This window comes from Podarcis melisellensis, assembly GCF_964234715.1.
Source record: "Podarcis melisellensis genome assembly, chromosome: 3".
NCBI classification, from domain to species: domain Eukaryota; kingdom Metazoa; phylum Chordata; class Lepidosauria; order Squamata; family Lacertidae; genus Podarcis; species Podarcis melisellensis.
Window position 1 is genome coordinate 27,917,656 of NC_138530.1, and position 24,119 is coordinate 27,941,774.

The 24,119-nt window shown below is 41.4% G+C and overlaps 1 protein-coding gene across 16 annotated transcripts in view; it reads right to left on the reverse strand.

Annotated features, from left to right (window-relative positions):
* The window catches only part of ESRRG (estrogen related receptor gamma), a 473,643-nt gene that overhangs the window by 265,820 nt on the left and 183,704 nt on the right, over positions 1-24,119 (reverse strand). For 2 of the 16 annotated variants that reach the window (XM_081904147.1, XM_081904150.1), the window contains exon 4: positions 7,908-7,936. The exons of the other annotated variants lie outside the window; for them this stretch is intronic. The gene's annotated coding sequence lies outside the window, so the exon portion shown is untranslated. The remainder of the gene's footprint in view (positions 1-7,907; positions 7,937-24,119) is intronic. 16 annotated transcript variants of the gene reach the window in all.

Genomic DNA, 24,119 nt, shown 5'->3' on the forward strand with positions numbered 1-24,119 from the left:
GTTCACGTCCCGGTTTTGGCGTGCTTTGCACCAGGCCCTCGGAACAGAGGTCTGTCTCTCATCTGCTTACCACCCACAGACTGATGGCCAGACAGAACGGGCGAACGCGGTACTGGAACAGTACCTCCGGTGTTACTGCAGCTACCAGCAGGACGACTGGGTCGACCACCTAGCATTGGCGGAGTTCGCTTATAACAACGCGGTGAATGCGTCCACCCAGCAGACCCCGTTCCAAGCCAGTTATGGCCTTCACCCACGGTTGTTTCCGGATGTGCTGCCGGCATCTGCGGTCCCTGCGGTGACAGAGTGGCTTCAGGAGCTCCAGTCCCAGCAACAGCTGTTGATGGAGCAGCTGCGCCAGGCCAAGGAGGCGTACAAGGTCCAGGCCGACCGCCACCGCCAGGTGGGGCCGGAACTTCACGTTGGTGACTTGGTATGGCTTTCCACTCGCCACCTCCACCCTTCTCGACCTTCGCGGAAGCTGGACGCCCGGTTCACCGGCCCGTTCCCTATTGTGGACCAGGTCTCGCCTGTGGCATTCCATCTCCAGTTGCCAGCAAACCTGAAGGTTCACCCGGTATTCCACAGGTCCCTTCTGAGTCCGGTGGCCCCACCCGACGAGTTCCACCCAGACCGTCCCCGACCGCAGCCAGTTTTGGTGCAGGGAGAGCCAGAGTACGAGGTGGAACGCATTCTGGACTCCCGATACCGCAGGGGAAGGCTGCAGTATCTCATTGACTGGAAGGGGTATGGGCCAGAGGACCGCTCCTGGGAACCAGCGGTCAACGTCCACGCACCTGCCTGCATCCGGGAGTTTCATGCAGCGTACCCCAGCAAGCCGGGTCCGGGCCCTCAAGTGAGGGGGGGGCCTGGGAGGGGGGATGGTGTGATGGCCTGGGATTCCGAGTCTGAGAGCGATCCGGAGGAACTCCAGCCGGCACAGGAGTCCCCGCCTCCAGGGCCGGCTGAACTGGGGCAAGGCCTAGTTGCTGAGGAAACTCAAGAGCAGGCACCAGGTGAAATCATTCAGGCCCCAGAGGTGCTGGAAGACTCAGTGGCTACAGGTGAGCCTCCTCCAGGACCCAGTAACCCTTCGGCCTCTCCTGATCTGCAGAGGCTTAGGGCAGAGAGGCGAAGGGAACTGGTGTCTCCCAGGAGGAGTGCTCGCCTTAAGGCCAAGAGAGGCGGGGCTTCTGGGGGCCGGGACCGCCCCCGGCCTTAGAAGAAGATAAAGGTCAGGCAGCCCGGTCTCAGGTTGCGGGAGCAACGTCGTTGTGAAGTATCTGCTTTACCCAGTCCTTGCTTGGCACTCCCAGTGTGCCTATTCCTCGCCTGGATTCCTGCTTCTGCCTTACCAGTGTTCCTGCTTCCCCGCCTGGATTCCTGCTTCTGCCTTACCAGTGTTCCTGCTTCCCCGCCTGGATTCCTGCTTCTGCCTTACCAGTGTTCCTGCTTCCCCGCCTGGATTCCTGCTTCTGCCTTACCAGTGTTCCTGCTTCCCCACCTGGACTCCTGCTTCTGCCCTACCTCCGTTCCTGCTGACCTGCCCGGCTCCCTGTTGATCTTGGCCTACGGTAATAATACCTCATCCCCCCTGGGACCAGCACACCCTGCCAACAATGTACAATTCCAACGAAAGTGATTGTGTGGAAGAATTTTGTAGAGGAAAACAAAACAACTTTGCCATTAATATACTTGATTTTCCTGAGATAGCATAACTGTCAGGAGCTTGTCCTACACTCGAGTAGGACCCTGGCAGAGACACATGCCTGACTGGCATGTTCTCTCCCTCCTGGTCTATCGTTCGGGAGCTTCGAAAGCTTTCTTCAGCCCGAACATCACAGCAACCAATGCCAACTTAGGGATCCGCAGTTTGCGTAACATACCTCAGCAAGTCAGCATTTTGGCTAATCTACTTTATTTACATATAAACACACACGGAGCACTGCAACATGGCTCCCTCTCTCTCTAGCATCAGAAAGCAAAGAGAAAGGACAAAGGACAATTTTCCCACTTCACGGAACACAGTAACACAAACATCCTGTCTCCGTCACTTCCCACTCTGTGGAGTCAAAACATACACCATCATGTGATAGACAACAATCCCATGCCTGCAATCACGGAGCAGGAATTCTAAGAATAACTACGGTATACTAATGACTGAAAATAAGCCATTAAAAACTGAACATTTAAAATATTCTTACCACTGCATTCCCCCCCCTCCTTGCCAGTGCATTGTGAGGTTTTAAACATGCCATTCATGGATGAGCATCAAGAATTGTGGTCATTTAACACACCCTATAAACATAGACTCGATAACAAGTATTGATCTTATGTTCCTGGAAGAGTGGCTCCTGGCCTCAGCTGTGAGTGGTTACGCCTCTTGATGTTCATAAACTCAAGCATCAAGCCACTGAGTAATCATTACAGAAAGACTGAGAGTGGGATTTCTGCAAAATACAGTGCCAACTCCTATTATATTATTGCTGTGATTGTGGGTGGGGAAGAGATATTAGACAAGAGTAGAGCAGTCTACGTCTATGAAAGGTACGCGGTTCAAACCCCCTTTCAGCTCATGAGGGTCTATTACAAGCGCGGGGTTGTTGTAAGAATAAAACACAATGAAATGGCCAAGTAATTAGTACATGAGAAATTACTACAGGAATGATAAAAAGGTAATGTTTTTTCTCTTATACTATGGGCCCATGCTCCACATCACAAACTGCTTACAAAAGTCCTCTTCATTTTAAAAGTGGTTTGCTCCAGTTGAGAACCACGGGCAAGAAGCCCCCTTAGCCATGAGGAACTACTTGCTCTGTTTCTTGGATGCTGGCTCATGGATCTGAGTTCAGAGCTTCCTGAACTTGGCTTTTCCAAATGGCATTAGAAAACACTCTCCTATTTTCATTATAGGACCCTTTTGAGAATTGAAAACATATTATCACACCATTTTCTCTTTCCCACATGCTTTCCCTGTAAAACATTGTTTCTTCCTTTAGTCATTTCACAGACCTTAACAGTGCAACAAAATTCATTTATTTCTGAATTACTGTTATTTGTCTCGATGCCAGTGACAGAGCAAATATTTGGCTCAGTTGGTGTAATTCAGCAAAATAGCCAGATTTGATTGGGTGAATTAAGGAATGACTACTGTGGTGCAATCTGATATCCTAACATTTGTTTCAGTCAATCAGCATAGGTATTTGTTTTCTTCTTTACTCATGTTCTCTACCAAATTTCTCTCATGTCAAGAAATATCCTATGGATGCTACCATAGCTTCCAGTGCCCTGATTAGTAAGAAGGGACAGGAGGCCCTGTATAATTGTTGTGGCATTGGTGGGCTTTGTATTCTTAAGCTATTTAGAGCAGAGCAACTTCAGTTATAGCATGCTTTATGGGTCTGCATGAGCAATGCTTCAACCCCCTACAATGAACTGCCAAAGCTTCATAAAAGGGCTCTACAGGTATAGCAGTCTTACATACCACCTAAAGAATATCAAGTAAATCTCCACCAAAAGAGAACACATCCGCTTTAAATCCTTGAAAGCTGGGGAAAATACCATACTCTTTTGCCAGACCAGCCACACAGCTGATGTATTGGGCATATGGGGCACTGCTCTGACTCACAATAATATCCATAAATATTAATTTGAAATTCCTGGAAATGAAACAGGGACAAATTACTTTCTTGTATCAGAGTGTGCATAAAAATACATATATTAGTGAAAATTGCTTTGCAAAAATGTGTATATAGGGCAAAATTGCATAAAATAATGTGTATATTAGGAGAAATTCACACAAAAATGCTGATACTTTTTCATAAAAGAAATCCCAGATGGATGTGGAAATGTGAAGATCTGAACTTAAGATTGGAAAAATGAGAAACTGATATTGAAAGATTTGCATGTCCCTTTCTGACACAAAGGACAGAGCACTGGACTTCAAGAAGGTTTCAGCCTCAGGCCACCCACATCCACTTAGGATTCCATGCTCTGCCTCATAGCATCAAAACTCATTCAATCAGTGGGGTATGACTTGTCTGTTCCACAGTATTGTTATGAGGGGGAAAGAAGAAAAAGAATGTAAAGCACTTTACAGACTACACTGATAAAATGACTTATCATAGCCATTGTCTTCATCATACAAAAAAGAATGTGATGATGTTTGTCCTGAACTAAAGTTTCAGCAACTTTTGTCACCAGCTTGAAAAAATGCTGAATCAATCTTCTAATTAGGAAGCTTTGTCCTAATGTTTTATTGATTTTAACTTCCAATAATTTAGTGTGGTACTATAAGTTCCCAAGTCTTTGATGACACAGCCTAAAATGCCACTGATTTTTATGCTGCGTACACCCACTCTTCATTCTTATCCAGTCTGTGATCCTATGTGCAAATCTTATTTTACATTCCAAGAGTAGCATTTTTGGTGTTTAAAAAAGCATTGCTCTAGCATATCTGTATCAGAGTATCAATTAGCACAAATTAAGTACACATGATACACTTCAGTTTATTTGCGTCAATGAAAATTGCTCTTCACGTAGCTTTAGATACTCTTTGGGCTAGCATTAGAATAAACGTTTTGGTCTCTCAGACAAAAAAGCAGACTATTCTTTTAGTGAATAACTAAATAACATTTCAACTGAATGCCACTGATTATCAAACAAAACAGTGAAATGGATCCAGAAATATGTATATGCTACACATCCAGAAGGGACACAGGTGGCGCTGTGGGTTAAACCACAGAGCCTAGGACTTGCCGATCAGAAGGTCGGAGGTTCGAATCCCCGCGACGGGGTGAGCTCCCGTTGCTCGGTCCCTGCTCCTGCCAACCTAGCACTTCAAAAGCACGTCAAAGTGCAAGTAGATAAATAGGTACCACTCCGGCGGGAAGGTAAACGGCGTTTGCCAGAAGCGGCTTAGTCATGCTGGCCACATGACCTGGAAGCTCCCTCGGCCAATAAAGCGAGATAAGTGCCGCAACCCCAGAGTCGGTCACGACTGGACCTAATGGTCAGGGGTCCTTTTACCTTTACCTTTACACATCCAGAGCCAGGTGCACCAACTCTAGGGGGCCTCTCTCAATATTTCCTGGAAGAGGGCTGGGCCCTTGGTGCACATCACGCATGTGGGACATCACACACACAACGTGTTGTGTGTCACAACTTCAGTGGCCGGCTCCTTCAGAGCACTCAGCCTCCTCCAGATGATGAGCCATCACACGCATAGCGTGCACCGAGCCCTCTCACTCTTTGGAGCAACCTGACGCCAATTTATGACTTTCACATTCAGGCAGCAGCTCCCCAAACTGAACTCCGTAACAACACAAAAAGAGCCTGCTGGACCAGGCCATTGGCCCATCTACTCCAATATCCTTCTCTCACAGTGGCCAACCAGATGCCTATGAGAAGCACACAAGCAGGACCTGAGTGCAACAGCGCTCTTCCCTCCAGAAACTGGTAATCATAAGAATTCCTACTGCTTCTGATAACCTCTGATAGTCTCCATAGATTTGTCTAATTCTCTTTTAAAAGCCTCTCATAGAAGCAAATTCTATAGCTTAATGAGAGAGAGAAATAAACGTTTCTCTGTCCACTTTTCTCCAACTCCACCATATAGCATGATATCTGCTGTTAAAGAAATGGCTTAAATATGCGTACACGAATATTTAAGATGGAGATTGCACCTTTCAATGGATCTGTTTTTATGGTTATGGAACATCAACTTAATAATAGCAGTTCACTAATCCTAACTATAGCCCTTAAGTGTTTGAATCATTCGGGAAAGCAACAAACTACACTAACTATACAGTATTATTCAGCAATGCCCTTCCCCATAGCTGACATACTATAAATGCTTACTTCAGGAGTGGGTAAGCTTTGGCCCTTCAGATGTTGTGGGATGACAACTCCCATCATCCTTGATCATTGGCCATGCTGGCTGGATGTCATGGGATCTGGAATCCAGTAACATCTGGAGGGCCAAAGGAAAGGTTCCTAGAAATTCTCCTCCTTATAGGTGCACGTTTCATTGCTTAACGATGAACACACATACCACAGCAACTGGTAATGAATTAGTTCTCTTAATTGCCCCAGGGTCAGTTTTCATTCCCACAGGTGTGAGGTGGGGGTGGGAAGGCTTTAATCATTAATTGCTCTCATTTATCTTTTCATTTTTTAGTAGCAAATTAGCAAAAAATAAAAAATAAGAAATCAAGTTGCTAATTAAAGCCACACCACACATACACACCCATATCAACACCCATAGGAATAGAAACTGACATTGGGGCAATTAATTGGCTATCCAAAAAGCACCATATAGGCTATTCATTAGTTATTCACCACCCACACCAATAAAGGAGGCGGAATCTTCTAACAGGAGTGCTTAATTATTTAAAGGCAAAGGAACTCTTAAAAGTCTTAACAGCACTTTGACTATCCACACTAGAAAGGCTGGTGCTACAACCGCATATAATTACAAGAAGAAAAATCAACACCAACGAGGTTGGGGGGAAAGGGAGGGCAACACAGTAAACAGTGAAATGCAATGGGCTGATAATCACAGTGTCTGGATCTTTAAAAATGGAGTGCACTAAGGATAGCAATTCCAGCGAAATCAGCAAGTGTGGAAGCAACCTTTGATTTGCCCAGAAACCATTGAGAGAGTTACTGACAGTGCCTTTCATATATAGCTTTCCCATCTATAACAGGAATCAATGACAGCACTCCTCCATGGCTCAGAAGCTCATATCCACCAGAAGCTGTGCTTCCAGAATTTTGAGTCCAGTTCTGTGGAAATCTCTCCAGCTGAGATAAGACTGGCCCAGTTGAACATCCAGCATTTAGTGAATATCTTTTTTTATTTAAGCAAGCATTTTCAGTATTTCCCCCCTGATTTTTATGGTTAATTTTAATTGATTTTATCTTTAGTGTGTCTTTAGTCATTTTATTGTAACCTTAGAGACTATGGTGTTAAGCGGTATGTAAATAGTTGGAATAAATAAATAGGTTCTCAACCACTTCCCTATATCAAAAGCATGTTTCAAATGTCTCTGTCCTGTTTTCCAATGAATCAATATCAAAAGGGTAATACAGGCTTGCAATATCAAAATCTAGATCCCATCCCCTCCCCTCCCCAGATTGATAACTGTGTTAGTTTGTTGCAGCAAAACAACAACAACAAAGGTCTTGCAGAATCTCAGAGAGTAACAAATTTTATGGCACAAGCTTTTTTGAACTAGAAGCATATGATAAAGCAGATTATATGCCACAAAATTTATGCCACATAATAAATATTTTCTTCTTTAAAGGTGCTACAAGAGCCTTTGTCGATTCCCTTGATATTTTATCCTAAAATTGGGAGTGGTAGAAAATCTGTGTTTCTCCCATACCACATTTGAGTTTAGAACTGGCTTTAAAGGGGGGGGGGATAGGAAAATACCCATAAAAAGCTGTGTGTCCCACCAGCTTAGATTTAAGGAGAAACAACACAACTGGGTGAGCTGCTTGGCTTAAATCCTGCATCTTAAAAAAGACATTTCAAACTAGATAACTAAATCATCCTGAAAGTACCCAAAAGATGATGTAACAACGTTCTGAAAAATTAATTAAAGACACATTGCTGTCAGCTCCAGGAAAATAATAAAAGTTGGGAGATTAAGAGGCAAGCATATCTTTCTGAATTGTAAAATAGGTTTATGGGTCTTCTAATAACAATTTTTACTCAAACCTTACATAAATAGGCTTATATGATACAAATATTACGTGGGCTATGTGGAAACTACAACGTCCATAATCATGTTTAGGGATTACTTGACAGAACAGAGACATTTCATTTCTATTGGACCTAGGGATTACAGAAAAGAAACATCTAATATTCCATTTTTTAATTTCATGCATTTTTTATTTACCTTTAATGATGCTGTATATATTCATCATCCTGAAATATTAAAACAGTATGAAAAAAGTAATAAATTGGTGGAAAATTTAGGAAATGGGAATGCAACAGCACGCAAATCATACACTATCAAGTGCTTGATACACATTTAAAATTACTGCCTAGTACGGCAAAGCCAAATTCCTGGCAGATTTCTGAAGCGCAAAGTCACAATAAGAAGATCAGCAGAACAGCCTGAAATAATAGAATATTCATCCCCCTAATCCATATGCAATTCTTTAGGGCTTTTTTTTAACAATGCATATGAGGTCTGACTGTATTCAGGATTTAAATAAGTTGTCTCTCTTCCTCTCTCCATCCCTCCCCCTTACCCTTCTCTCTCCTCTCACACACAATCGCACTCGATTTTTGTAAAAAAAATAAAATAAAAATGTATATACAGTTATCATTTCTGCTCTGCTGCACTCAGGATGACAAGGTTAGCACATCTTCTCACACCTCAGATAAAAAATAGATTTTTAAAACAACAAAAGTGTTAAAAGAAATGTATTTATTCATACAAAATTTTAAAAGACTTATTTTATTTTATTTTTTGGAAAGGAGATATTACACTTCCTTATTTTCCCAAATTATTGGGAAGCCTATGCAATGTGTGATGTTTTAAATTTTACATTCACCTTTTTTTGCAAATAAATTGGAAGGGAAATGTATTTGGTATTAGATCTTTAAGATCATGCATATCTTTCCAGAGACATGTGATTTTCGATGTATTTTTTAGAGAAGGGATAGTGACCTACTGAAGAATGGCTGAGAAAACTCAGATGCATATGCTAATAATGCTAACACAGCAAATGCCAGTGTGGATGTAAACACAGCAAAGAAAGTGATATTTAGTGTGGCATAAAAAATACAGTTGCTATGGACCTGAAATGAGGAATGACAGAGAGGCCCTCATACTAGTCTTCCTCATTCAATTTTCAAAAGATACATACTGCACTGTCTAATTCTCAAAATGAATTAAAATCTACCAGTGTTTAGTGGTCTCTGCAGTCAACTAGAAGTGCATTCAGTACCAGGGAACTAATGGCCTGCTCAGCTCACATAAATTCAGTGAACATTTAGGAAACTTGTTGGTTATTCTGGAATCTACTGGTAACAAAAAACCCAAAAGAAATGTTAGAAACTGTTTGGAACAGTGTGTGTGGACTTTTACAACTCACAAACAGGTGGTGGCAACGATCAAACCATTCTTTGTCATTGGGTGAGGCCTCATTGGGTGAGGCAGTTGCTGAAAACCTTTTAGAGCAGGAATGGAGAACTTGTAGTTCTCCAGAAGTTGTTGGACTACAATTTACACATCCCTGACCACTGGCCACGTTTGCTGGAGCTGCTTGGAATGTTAATCCAACAGCATCTGGAGGGCTGCAGGTTCCCCATCCTTGTTTTAGAGGGTGAAACTCTTGCACAGGGCATGCCAGTTCCCAGCTCCATCTACATAGCAACAGATACGGAAGGGGGGAAACCACTTGCAGGTTGCAGCCCTTCCCAAAAGCCAAACTTAAAATGGAGGAAATGTTGTAAGGCTGAAGAGTTTAGGATACAGATCTGAAGTGATATCTAATATTTTGCCATTAAAACAGGCAAAGCAGAAACTTGAATCTGTTCCCCATCTCAAAAATTGCTGTAACAAATGTAAAGCGCTCTGCACAAAGTAGTAATACTTTTCCAAGAAAACATAAAGTCATCAAATCTTGGGCTAAAGGGAAGTTTCTTGCTACCACAGTTCATACTAGAGTCTCTCTTGGTCTATGGACAGGAAGGCCCCTGCACTAGGACAGAAGCTAACATTCCAGAGTTATGGCCTGCATGCTTGGCGATAACCCAGGCAGTGGTGGTTTGTGCAGTGGTTTGCTTTCAAATTCCAAAGGTCACTGCTAAGTGCTACTGAATGGTGGAGGAGATCCAACACTGTCATTGTAGGGCTTTACAAAATTGAAGCAGAAGCCCAGTGGATGAACATGTAGGTGCATGGATGTGGAGTGGATAGCAGCATCCTGAGGCTGCCACTGATGCTGGACAACTTTATCCACTTGGAAGCCATGAACCTGCATGGCTATAAGAATTCTGGTGCTACAGAACTATCACATCTGCTGCTGCAGCTGACTGCAAGGGACCCTGGGTCCACCCACCTCATGAAATATGTAATGCAGCTGCTTGGGGGCAATCAAAGGCCTTGGACCCATTCAGCTTCTTCTATTGAATTTTAAAGGATTACTCTGTTTCCTGTGACGAAAGTACATTTTTGTCATTCCTGATTAATCCCCCAGCTAATGTTTAGAAAGGTGACTTTTTGGCACTGATCAGATTTGACAAAAGTAGTTTCAAGCTAAGTAATGTCTAACTATTTATAAGATTCGTCATGCTTCTTTTTTTAGAAATGGCATTTAGATTAGCTATAGGGCTAATTTATTGTCTTGCAACTCCATTCTGGGACTTGCATGCAGTATTTGAATCACATAAAAGAAAACCATATGCATATCAGGTTTCCAATAACTGATCTCATCCAGGAATGGATGCCAAATTATCTAATTCTGGCTGTAAGGGCTGAGGTTAACTCCTTACACTCACAGTTCTTGCCATTCAAAGTGGTTTGCTGCCGATTTGGTATGTATTTTTGCTCCATGGCTAACACACTTTCTCACTCTATTTGGATCAGCATAATCTCTGATGGAGTACTTTACCATCAGACCTTATGAAACTTGATTTTTCAAGCTGCTCCAAATACCACGACTGACACTGTAAAAGGAAATAGCAAAGATCCTTATAAGCTGTTCATCAGACCTCAAATCTTCTGATAATAAAATCCTTGTAGGAGCCCAAGTGCATTCACCTTAGGTTCAGCTGTGTTGACTTCAATCAAAATTACTCATAATGTGCATGAGAAAAATCGGCTACAAAAATATCCACTGATCTTGCAGGAAAGAATGAGCAATATGCTTGTTTTGTACACTTATACATAATAGATTTCCAGAACTGGAAGATACCTCTTGAATCAACTAGACTAATATCCTAAAAGCACCATAGCCTCCTAGACCAGTTCATTTGTTATGTTACCTGAAGATGGTCAGGCTTGTCCACATAAATACAAAAATGTGTTGAGTGATCAAATTCTATGTAGTGTTAATAGTTCATATCTCCATTGCGTTCTACCTTGCAGAGATGACGGTCTTAAGAGTACAAGTAATGAACACCAGCAGGTTAAGCAAGAATATCACATGAAATATTAGAAGCGGGTCACACAACACATTTGTGTCTCTGTGCATGTAGCCAGGGAAACTTTCACACAGGCAACATAACAAGGGAAACGAAAAATCACAGATAAAGCTAGCAGCAATTTACATGATTTCAGGTACTTGAAAAAAGTGTCACCACCATCTTGGAAACTGTCTTCAGCTTCAATCATGAACAGCCAATTCACATACTGTGTTGTCCATGTGAATGTATATGAAGAAGTAGTCAAAACCATTTGCATGAAAAAGAAAATGGCCTCTGTGAATCAGCCTTAGACAATGTGGGATAAAGAAATAATAAATAAAAACATTTAACAGGAATGGCATAAAAGTATTTATCCTATTTCTTTTTCCAGTCTTCTCCAGTGTTTTATCCCTGAGCAAATACCTGGGCTAGCTTCATTACTTGAAGAATTTTTAAAGCTATGGTTCCCCAAGACTACAGCTAACGTACTGCAGACCTCCGCTAAACAATCCATATTAGGCACGTCACTCTAAACGGGCAGCAGCAATTAACAGTTTCTCTATTTGTTTATATAATAGGGCCAATGCCTTTTGAAGCACTTCAGAGCACTTAACTAAAGCAAACAAGCACTTGAACTTTGAATATCTAACAAGAGGAGCTATTGATAAGTATGACTTTACCTGGCAAATCTTAGTCGCTGACAACTTTAATTCAATGGCCTTGGGGACAATTCGGACATCACTGCCTGTGATATTACATACTTCTCATATGACTTTAACATATCAATTTGAAATCATTTGCCACAGCCACTTCAGAAGAGAGTGATTTGGAGGAAAGATGGTGCAGTAGGGAGGGTGTGTGTAACTTTTCCCCCACCTACTAGCTTTCCACCACAACACTTTACCCAAACTGGTTTTCCCCATGATGGTGTGGGTTTCCAGACATACATTTGCAAAGGCGAATACACATCTGGAATCTTCCTTCGCAGCTGGAGTGTGGAAAGAATTGCAATGAGAAAAACACAAATGGGAAAGCCTTCTATCTACGTACCAAAACTGAACTCTCCCAAAGATGCTTTTCATTTTAAAAACTATGGGGTTTTTTTGTAGCACATTACATCTCCATGTAAAATGTACAGTAGTTCAGCCCTTAGAGACAACCTACACATTCAGCAAGATTATGTGGTCATAGACTCTACTACTTTAAATTGCAGCGGTGATCTTGTTTTTGAATACTCCCCTTTTTAACATGATCCCTCCTTGGAGAAACTGGTCCATCAGGGAGAAATGTTCCGACCTAGACTTCTCACCAATGTACCTGTTTTTTGCAGAAGGGAATATTTATAGGGGAAGCATGCAGAAACATGATCTGCGGCTGCAGTCTAATGTGGCATTAACCCAGAACCCAAGGACCACATGACTTTACATATAGATAACCCTATAACAAAATTCCAAGGCAAATTCTCTAATTTCTCTGCTATTTAATAATGAATCTATGTAATACTCCAATCTCTCACACAACTGTTGATGTTTCAAGCTATTTTACATAGAGAAGAAATCGGGATGACAGTGATGACAGTGAGGAAATAAAAATGAGGTCAAAGTACTACATTCTGAAAACTCCCAGTTATTTACTTGCTTTCTATAAGAACTATGGATAATCAAAGTTGTGTCCCATTTATGGAGCCACATTTAAGTGGAAATCAACAAAGGCATCTTGTCCTCCTGAGTCTTGTCAGTTGTCAAGCACATGTTCAGAGCATGAACCACACTCCTGTTGAATTTGCTGTGAAGCTTGCAGATCTCATAAATAACAATATGAATGCATTGAACCACTGAAAAAGATGTGTAGATTCTCACAATGATCAACTGCAAAACACCACTTCACCATCATGGTGATGGGTCCTATTTTTGCATATAAAAAACTTGACAAGACAACTCAGATGGCTGCATAATTTCATTAATGTTGCAGACTCATTATTACCATATTTTTACCAGTGTATCATTCTACCGATCTGCATGACAATGGCTAATATAAGCATGTTCCTAGTCATGCAAATTAAATGCAATGCTCTCAGAAGCACTTTCCCTGCTTACTCCATCATCATCATTAATCTAATAATTTTGTCATGCAAATTTCTGACTGACCTTATGGAGGATCCTGCTGGCAGAAATGGGAAAGACCATTTTTGTCAATTCCCTCAGCAGCTCTTTCTTCTCTCGCATACTGGTCTAGGGGATCTCAGAATGGTTTTTGGGGGGAGGAAAATCCAGTGAAGGTGAAGGTTTCCTTCCCACTTCTGCTGGCAGGATCACTATGTAAGTGATCCAAACTACAGGATCCAAACTTATGTTTCCAGAAAAGTGGTTGCTCTTTTTAATGTCATGCTCCAACTCCATGTTTCTAAAATTAGAAATGGCATGACTATCCAATAGTTTAATTCACCATATCTATGGCAATATATTGTTATTCACCATGCCTTTAAGGTATTTTCAGTTTAAGGAAGTATCTGCACATTTAATGTGCAGCCTGATCCTATCCATGATCACCTGAAAGTCCCATTTACTTCAACCAAGCATGCACAGGATTGCATTCTAACAGTCTTGCTGAGTTTCAATTCATCATCTATTTTTAGGTGCTGTGGTACAGAGTGGGTCCCACTGCCATGTGATAAAATGTGCTAAGTACTTATCGTGCAAGAAATGGCTTTTTAAATTCTCTGAAATACTATTAGTTATAATTGGGTTTAATGCATAAAATGGCTGAGTAATTTAAATGTTTGAAAAAGAAAACAGTCTTTCCTAGAGTTTATGAAGTGGTAAGCTATTTCTCATAACGATTAACTGTGAATCATCATTTCAAACATGAGCATCTAGGAGCATATGCTCTATGCAACTGTTGCTGTGAGAGAGCTCATATTAACCAAATTAATGGGTTTAATTTTCATCACAGCCTGCATTTTTACACCAGCAAAAGTCCATTGACCTCTCAGCATAAATTCCTGGGTTTTGCTGGTAAAATAGATCTGAATTTTGGCCACCCTTGAATATATTTTTGAATTGCAAAATAAAATCAAACAGACTCTGTTATATGGGATGATCCAGTGCTCACCACAACCTTACTTTAAAAAAAGAACAACCTTACTTAAACTGCCATGTTGAGCTAAAAGCTTAGCTATGAAAACAAAGTTGTAGTGGGAGAAAGCAGACAGGGCTGGCCATATTAGACAGTCTGATTATATTGAGTTCAAAGGATGAACGGGAAGAGCTGCTGCAGGCAGAATTACTTTCTATACAGTGGTACCTCGGGTTAAGAACTTAATTCATTCCGGAGGTCCGTTGTTAACCTGAAACTGTTCTTAACCTGAAGCACCACTTTAGCTAATGGGGCCTCCCGCTGCCGCTGCACTGCTGGAGCATGATTTCTGTTCTCATCCTGAAGCAAAGTTCTTAACCCAAGGTAATATTTCTGGGTTAGCCTGAAGCGTCTGTAACCTGAAGCGTATGTAACCTGAGGTACCACTGTACTTGCCCCAACACTATGAGGCAGCAATCAGAAAAGCTTACTTTCTCTAATATATGTTAAATGGGAAATGATTCCTAATAAGATGAAAAACTAATCACTGGGTGCAGTTTCAGATACATTAGAGAAACCACCTTGAAAGAGAAGGTGATCTCTGGCAACTTAAGTATACATAACTAGTGACCAAAAAGTTCACTGATTTTGAGCAAATATTTCACTATAATTACTATCAGTGAAAGTTTCATGTAAATTACTGGCACACTGGTCTACAACACTTTGAAATATATAGACAAAAATATGACAAATGTTGGCAACATGTCAGAGAAAGAGGAAAATATTAGCATATGTGATGGAAGTTACCTCCAACTTTCCTGGAAGAACTAGGAAATATTACAGGTTGCTTTCATAGCTGTCAACCTTCCCTTTTTTTTTTGCGGGAAATTCCCTTATTCCAGCGCTGTTTCCCACTGCTTCCCGCTGCTATCCCGGATTCTTAGATATCCCGGAGACTGTCCCCGGGACAGGTGAGGCTGCTGATCTGAAAGTTGACATCCATGGGTTGCTTTGCACAAGCAGACTGTATCCTATGTTTACTTCCTGTAACACACACCAAGGCGCTAGGAAGCTTTAGCCTTTACTCTTTCAACAATAGCCATATGTCATCAGACTTGATCAAAATTGCACAAGTGGATTTCTACTCATGCCTTAATTATTTGCTATGCAGAAGAAAGCAATTCCAGGCTGGCTTGAGAACATACAGTACCAGTATTTTTACAAAGAGACACGAAAAGTAGACTATAGAACCAAATTACATGTGAGGCTAAGTTGCATGCCTTTAAAAACTAAAATCTAAGCATTTGCAGAGGCTTCAATCTAACCAGAGAACCAGTGTAGGAGAGGATGAAGCTGCTTCTCCCTTTTCTCCTGGCCGTTATTCTCCCCTAAGCTGCTTTCCACCTTGCAGAGAAGAGACTTGAGTATCCATATCTTCTCCTGCAGGTGGAAATGTAGTCTCTGGGGGCAATGTTTAGCAGGGAGAAAGACCAGTTGTATGTGAAAGGACTGCGCAGCCATTTTCCCTATCCACCATCATTGTCCCTCTGCTCAAGATTTGCATCTGCTTTTGGTTTTTAAAGAAAGAATGAAAGGAAGATATATGGGTGGACCCAGAATAGCCTCTGAAGCATTATATAACCTAACAGGAAACATTTCCTATTCTCACTGAGAAATGTCAAGATAATTTAAGCCTAGAATCTCAGCCAATGTTGTAGTCATATACTGATGACGATCAATCAGACACTAACATTATCGTAAGGCCGCATGCCTTGCACTTTTGCTTCATTTGCCTTTCAGTTAAAAGGAAATAATAGAAAGATACTGAAGAAGTGAAAAGCAATTTACTTGGTTTCTTGTAATACAGCTATAATAAATTACTTTTTTGTACTTTAGGTATCATTCTAAGCAATATGCTACCAGGGCTGTCTATTTCTTATAACGAGAGTGGCTAACCTGTGGCCCTCCAGATATTGTTAAACTCCCATCTATCCCAGCCAGCATTGCCAATGGTCAGAGAGTTCTGGTACAGCAACAGCTAGAGGACCACAGGTTAATCTCTGCCTAACAGCTTATATATGGAAACCCGTAGCATAGTAGTTTACATATTTAGGCAGAAACCACCACTATTTATTTTATGGTTAAGAAGAATTTAGTAATTTTCCAACTCACAGTAACTTAGGAGATCATGTACAGGTCTGAAGGCAGCATCTCTCTTTATATCAGCTTATGAAACTGTCTTATATTTTAGGCTCTTGCTCCAACTACACCAAGTGTGTGCTTCGCCCAGTCTGATAGAGTCCCTCATCCAATGTCTATTCAAGAATAGAGACAGGATTTCTTTTCAGGGCCACATTTCATTATAAGTAATCTGTTAGGGGCCACGTGACAACAGAAAACAAGGATGGAGGCATCAATGCATGGGCAGAGAGCCCATGGTAGGCAGGGCCATCCCCCCCCCCCCCGCTCTGTGTCTCTCTGTGTGACATCCTACCCCCTGCCCCATTCTTTATTCCTCCCTGCTTGGTGGGTTACCAGGAAAAGCCAGAGGCGGATGTAGGGGAGCACGACTGGTTCGGTTGCACTGGGTGCAGAGCCTTGGAGCGTGAAAGGCAGAAGCCACCAAATTTTGGCATCACAAAGGACGTTGCTGAAATTGGAGACCCCAAGGTCCGCCACTGGGAAAGATCACTATTGCCAGAGGTCTGAACCGATGGCTCACAGAGAATTATTCCCACCTCTTCCTTCCTTTAGTCTATCCACTTTGACTTCCCCACTCCCACCCTCCCTCCCTCCATCCCTCCTTGGTTACCTTCACCCATGTTAAATTAGGTCAAGAGTACATATGACTCTTAGTCTGCAAGTTCACCAGTCCTGGTCTATTAATTGATGCAGGCTTTTTTCCTATTAAATAACATTTGCAGTTCCTTCTCAGTGAATGTCTCCTGCAGTTAAAGGAGATTCAAATCTTACTTTTGTAAATCTCAAATCTCTTCTCAATGATATTATAATCACCATATGTAGATGATGTATATATAGACACACACACACACACACACACACAATCTCCTAGTCCTATGCATTGCAGTTTAGTTCTGGAGAGCCACCCCCTCCCTACACACACACACATACACACACGTGTAGAGGCTCATAATTAGCTTTGATGAATATTGCTGCTGTGCTCGTTTAAAGCTATAGACTTTCATAAACACATACATTCATTCAAATTAAAGAGTCAGAAAAAAATAGTACTATGATTCAAATGACTGATTTCTGAGCTATGGCAGCTATGACATAGATGACTTTCACCCAAAGGTTACAACCACGTAAAATGATGAACACCAGTTAAAACAATTTACAATCAGAAAAAGAGGGTTGGTTCTAAGGAAAAATATCAGTACACTGCCTGTCTCTCATCCCCAAACTTCTCCTGTTCCTCATATTTGTATAAGCTCATGGAATGTAAGGCTATCAATGGCTACCAGTTGTCATCACAGTTATAGTTCATTTGATTAGATCATGATGACGATAACACCAAGGTTGTAGGTTCCATTCCTGTATTGCAAGGGGTTGGACAAGATGATCTTTAGGGTCCCTTCCAACTCTACAGTTCTCTGATTCTGTGATGGATGTATACAATCTTCAGTATCAGAGGCAGAATGTCTCTGGTTGCCTCTGCTTGATCAAAAGCTGTTCCACCAGCAGAATGTCAGCTCTGGATTTCACTCTCTGTTTTAGACTTTTGCACTCAAAACAAATTATTCTCTTTTAAGAATGCATTTTTTCTCCAGTCATATTCAGTATGCATTGCACTAGAAAGACTGTAAATATTTTGTCAGGGTTTGTTACGGCCACATCACTCATTTCCTCTGGGATGCTTAAGCAAAGAATTGCCAAAGTTTTCAGCGAGCTCAGAAAAGGAAGTCTCAAAATACAAAAGAAATGTGATTAAAAGAGAGAGACTCGACACCACAGAAGGCTTCACTTTTTTTTATTACCATGTTTTCACTGTCTAGAAACTTTTAAAGAGCATTACAATGTATTTATCACAAGGTGCTATTAGCACACAGCTCGCTTCAAGTGTTACCAATTCATGGACAGATTAGAGGGCACATTAATAACATAGTTAATATGAAGTGTTTAGAGCCTTTACGTCGGTGACAAATACGACTCAGCCAAATTTCCTGACCATTGAGGCCACGGAGGAACAATTTGGTAGATTTCATCAACAGTTCTAATTATGTTCCTGTCAAGTTGAGAACAAAGCAATCCATAACTGGGGGGCTGCTCAGAGACAGTGGCACATAAGAGTAATTTATGCCCGAGACAGAGGGCCCTTTCTGTAGTTAGTGTGAACAACGCTCGACTAACAAGTGGGTTCAAAACGGAATTTATTAGGGGGAAACAGGAGGCTTCTAGTTCTGTCTGTCTTTTCGCAGGCAGGCTTAGGAAGCATTATGAGGCAAGGACTTCTAGTTAAGTCTTGTTTATGACAGTGTGTGATGACAGTGTGTGACCCTGTACCTTCGACAATGGTGGAAGCAGGATTCTAGCTGCAAAGCTTCACTTAGAATCTATTTTGATGATTCATGCAGTCAGAATCTCCACCAAAGGCAATTTGCAATGACAAATTTGTAGATATTCGTAAATATGGTACAGATACGGAGGTTCATTTATACACAGACACATAATTGTGTTTGTGTTTGTGCGTATCACCCACACATAAGTCTTTGAAAGCAATGTTACACTGTGTGGGAATTTCAGCAGAAGCAGCACAGAAGCAGAATACTGTAAAATACCCTTTTACAGCAGGCTATAAATAACATACCAATGAAATACACAAAGGGATGATTAGCAACTGTAAACTAAAATGCTTTGATAAACTTTGCACATTTCATAAGACAGCTGAACTAAGGAGGGGAGGGGGAGAAAAAGAAAGGGGGCCCCTCTTGTGTAATTTTGAATCATTTTCCACTGTGATCTATATTGGGCTGCAGTTTGTGTTCTTTCAAACAGGGTAATTTTATAAATGACATTCTTATTAGATTTTGTAAAAAAGGCAAAGATGCTTCCCTGGTGTGAGGAAAAGAGTTCTGATTGGAAACATATCATCAAGGTTGGGATTATTTTGTTACTAATACATTGTGGATTAGCATAAAATAATACTCAGTAAATTAAATTCAGAATAAAACTGAAAATTAAAGAAATGGGAATATTAAGTGAATTAGCTAAAATACACTCAGAATTCAAACACATTACAATTGTTTAATAATAGGCATTGGTTGCTGATTAGTGAGGTGTGGGTTTTATCAACATCATCATAATTTTTCTGTGTTTATTTCAGAAAGCATTAGAGAGAAATGCTCCTGGCTAGTAATCTTGCCACCCAGTGGGATCCACTTTCATAAGTGACTAACAGCCTGATACAGCTAAGGAGATCCATGGACATATCAGAGTGGGTCAGAAACTGCAGGTATTAATTGGATATGGATCCAAATTAGCTGCAGAGTGCAATTCTGAGCATAGATGCTGTCTATCCAACCTTCATTGTGTTAAAACAGGGGTCGGCAACCTAAGGCCCATGGGGGTCGTTTAACCAGCCCATGGACCCCTGCCGCCCCCTTGGTCGGCTCCCATGTACCACTCTAAACCGTCGCGGAGCAGAGTGGGGACCGCCTTCTGCGATGCTGGCCGGGTTCCCATTGGCTTCAGGAAGCTCCTGCAGCCAACGGGAAGCTGTGCACACCTCCTCCACACTGGAAGGAGCTCTGGAAATAGCGTTTGTGCATACGTGCACGCACACACACTCCGGCCCACTGTGGCATCTGCAGGACGATGAACCAGCCCAAGCCACAAAAGCTTTGCCGACCCCTGTGTTAAAAGGTAGTCACAGTCAGATGCATTTCCCTATCCACATAAGTAACTTTTTGATTGTGGCAAAAGACATATTGCCACTATTATGAATATGGGTCAGCTTCCTGTAACCTACATACGCCTCTACAGCCAAGTTTACCCTGAGTATTCTTTGCAGACATACAAAGCCCAAGCTGTTTAAGGCATGGTTAGTTCTTTTAATGGTGTCTGAGATGAAGTGCAGAAGATGGAACACTGGTGTAACATGTTCCTGAGAATCCAACACAGAGAAGCTGCCACTTAGTTGGCAAGTGGCTCACACTTTGTGCTACATCCTATGTTGCTAGATTGACTGATATTTGGTTCTGCACCACTTGCACATTCTAACATAGTCCTAAGTAAGGAGCCATGTGCTAGAATATTCAAGTGTGCTAGAATAGTGGTCTAGTCTCAAGGTCGTGAAAACACAAATGGCAATAACCATATCTGAATCTCAAAGAAAAGGTCACAATCTTGTCACTCAATGAGAAGTGAAGACAAACATTCAGCTTTGTTTTCCAGATGTAACAGTGAAGTCAGGAACACACCAAGACAGTGACCTTGTTTGATTGGGTTGGACACCATACATAGGTGTTCATGCTTCCTCACAAACCATTAAGCTTGCAGACCATTATTAAGCAGTCTTGTACATTTTAAATCTCCATCAGTTCACCTGCATCAAGTACCACAGTTACACATGGACCAAACAGCAAAACCACACAGTCCAGACCAGGGATGTTCACCTGTGACCTTCCTCTTGTTGCTGGACTACAACTCCCATTATCCTTTACTATTAATCATGATGGTGGAGGCTGATGAGAGTCGGAAAAAAACAGGTTAATCCCTGGAGGGACACAGGTTGCCACCCTTTATCTAGACCCTTCACCATTTGAAATGACCCTGAACCTCACAACTTGCCTACAAATCCAAAAGAAATTGTGACATATTGGTCCTACAATTTCTTCCAGAGGTTAAACACATTTTCTTATATCTCTGTCTCATGCTCTAGTCAAATATAATCCAATACAGTGGCACCTCGGGTTAAGAACTTAATTAATCCAGAGGTCCATTCTTAACCTGAGGTACCACTTTAGCTAATGGAGCCTCCCACTGCCACTGTGCCACCGCTGCACGATTTCTGTTCTCATCCTGAAGCAAAGTTCTTAACCCAAGGTACTATATCTGGGTTAGCGGAGTCTGTAACCTGAAGCATCTGTGACCCGAGGTACCACTGTATCTACTCACACTTGTTTTTAGCAAGAAAGTGCCAGTTCTAATAAGAAGAAATAATATTTGGTACAGTTCTTTTTGAACTGTGCAATTTCTGTTGCTGGATTGCCAGTTAAAACTCCCCTGAATTGAGTTATATCAGGGAGAAGGGTTTTTAGCAAATCCTACTCCTGGACACAGTAACTTTCAATGTTCAAGGAGGTTTTTTGAAAACATAGGACAGGGGCAAGTGGTCAAATTTTCCATAAGCACTCTGAAAGCAGGACTGCACCATATTCCTGCTTGTTTGAAATGTCTCCTCATGTAGTAAAGACATGATGATCCCATTAAGCATCTCACATCTGTGATTGAGCACTGGAAAACTAATTTGGTACTTCATTTGTATGTAGAGCATAAACCGGATACATTTGCAGATTGACTCACCCTATGTTTTATCAAAACAAATCAAACTCTGCTGGAAAGCACAGTCACAGAGATTAAGTTACTACTCTGAAAAGCATCAGGAATTCACTCCTGCCACTATGCCAATTTCCCTAGATTTTCCTTTACTATTATAAAACATATTGGTATGGATCCAATAATAAACTTACATAAAATATAGATCCCATGAATTGAACTGTTGCTTAGTTTGTGAAGAATACTTCAATATGAGGGTGCTACAACACAATCCTATGCATGTTTACTTAGAATTAAGCCCTAGTGAACAGGTACCTTAATTATTGGTAAGTATGAACAAAATTCCATCAATAATGTTATAGTATTAAAGTTAAAAATGACAAATTGAAGAAGATTCATGGACACAAGGAAAGGTTCTCATTCAATTATATTTCTAGATACATTTCCATAATATAGGCTTTTATGCAATGCAGCAAGAGTCTGTCTGTGCAAGGATCCCATTTGCGCAATGGGACACCCCCCCTCTCCTCTGCTGGTGCATCCCCTAAATCTGTTCTGGGGTTTCCCAAGCCCCCAGAGCAGATTTGAGGAGGATGCAGAGCATGTGAGGGAAAGGAAAGGTGGAGAAGTTCCACTGCGCAACCAGGAATCCTTGCGCTGACAGGACACTTATTTACTGCTGTGTTGAATGCAAGCCCATATATCCTTATCCATCCAACTTCATGTAGTTTCTGACATGCTTGCAGGCATCTAGTGCTTATTACAAAACTCTCCAGTGTTAATTAAAGCAAATGTACTAGAAATTCTTCTAGTTCTCCTTCTAACTTCCGCCAAAATTTTGAAAGAAAACTTGTTTTAGCTAATAAAATCCAGTGAACTAAACCATACATTCTGCCAAATACATAGGTCCTATAACTTAGCAGTTCTTTTTGTTTAAATATTATTTGCTACAACTAGAGAACATTTGTTTCCTTTGGAAATGTCACAAATGGTGATAGGCTATAGAAACATTAGCACAAATGGCCATAGGCTATAGACAGTGGATTTTTACTAGTTAAGAATCATTGCTGAGCAAGTTTCAATATGGTGGGAACAAAAAGCAAGAATGAAATTAATGTTGTATCTTCACTAGTGGGTTAAAAACTAAAAGCTGTAACTCACTGAGTTTAACTGCAGACTGCATCTCTTTCATGGATTTTTCCTCCCTCTCTGTTTTTGCTTTCTGAAATCAGAGGAAGGACCCAGCCTAGCAAGTCTGTAATCACTCAGCGGGAACCTGGTAGAAGGACAATACAGCCAACAGCTAGGCATTAGGAAAAAGAAGGAAATATCTCCCTCCTTCCCTCTTATGTTGCTTAAAGGGGCCTGGTGTGAATGAATCTTCCTGGCAGTGACCAACAATTTCTTACCCATTCTGAGCAATCATCAATTTCAGCATCAAGTGGTTCAGTGGATCTACAACTGGTAGCAGCAGCAGAGTAAGCCCAGCATGGAAACATTTTGGCTAATTTAAAGTCTTTGTGCTGCCGAATCAAACATGACAAGACAACAGCAAAGGAGAGAGGCTATTATCCCAAAATGAGAGCCAGCGGATGGCTGGGATTAGTCTGAGTGCCTGAGACAAAGGCAATGGAAGAAGGAGGGACAACTGAGAAGGATGATCCCAGATAAAAAACATATACCAACACACAGAAACCGTTTGAAAACAGTGCACATCTGATAATACAAGATACAGATTGAGAAAAGTTGTACAGACAAGAGAACAACATACATTTAAAAGGTATATAGTATAACTGGTTAACCACATACAGAACTGCATTAGGCATGCCTTTGACATAAAAAGAGGCAATGCCAGAGCTGTTGCATTCTGCCTGAATACATGTCCTGTTGTCTGATATCTGCCATCCTTCCTCAATGTGGGGTGCTCCAAATGCTGCAACTCCCATCTACAGCTATTTATTGACCATGTTAAGGTTGTGGGGGTGTTGAAATGCTGTGAATTAAATGCACAGCAATTTTCAGCAATTGTTCTTTGGTTTTTATGAAATGTATAGATACTGTATCTGTTTTAGATTTTGGTTTGCTACACTTTGGGGCATTTTTGATGTAAGGAGACTAATAAATGACAGTATAATATCATGTTGACCATTGATCATGCTGCCTAGGGCTGATGAGAGTTTAATCAGAAATATCTGGTCCAAAATAGCCATCAGATTGGGGAAGCAAGCACTATGTTAGGACAGAATAGCCTTAAACTGGGGTGGGGTGAGGAACAGTGGGACTGCTCCAGTACGCCCACAGAGCTATCAAACAACCACACCTCAAAGAACTGGTGGGGGAGGCGGGAGGAGAAAGGAAGAAGAAATAAAATTTTGGA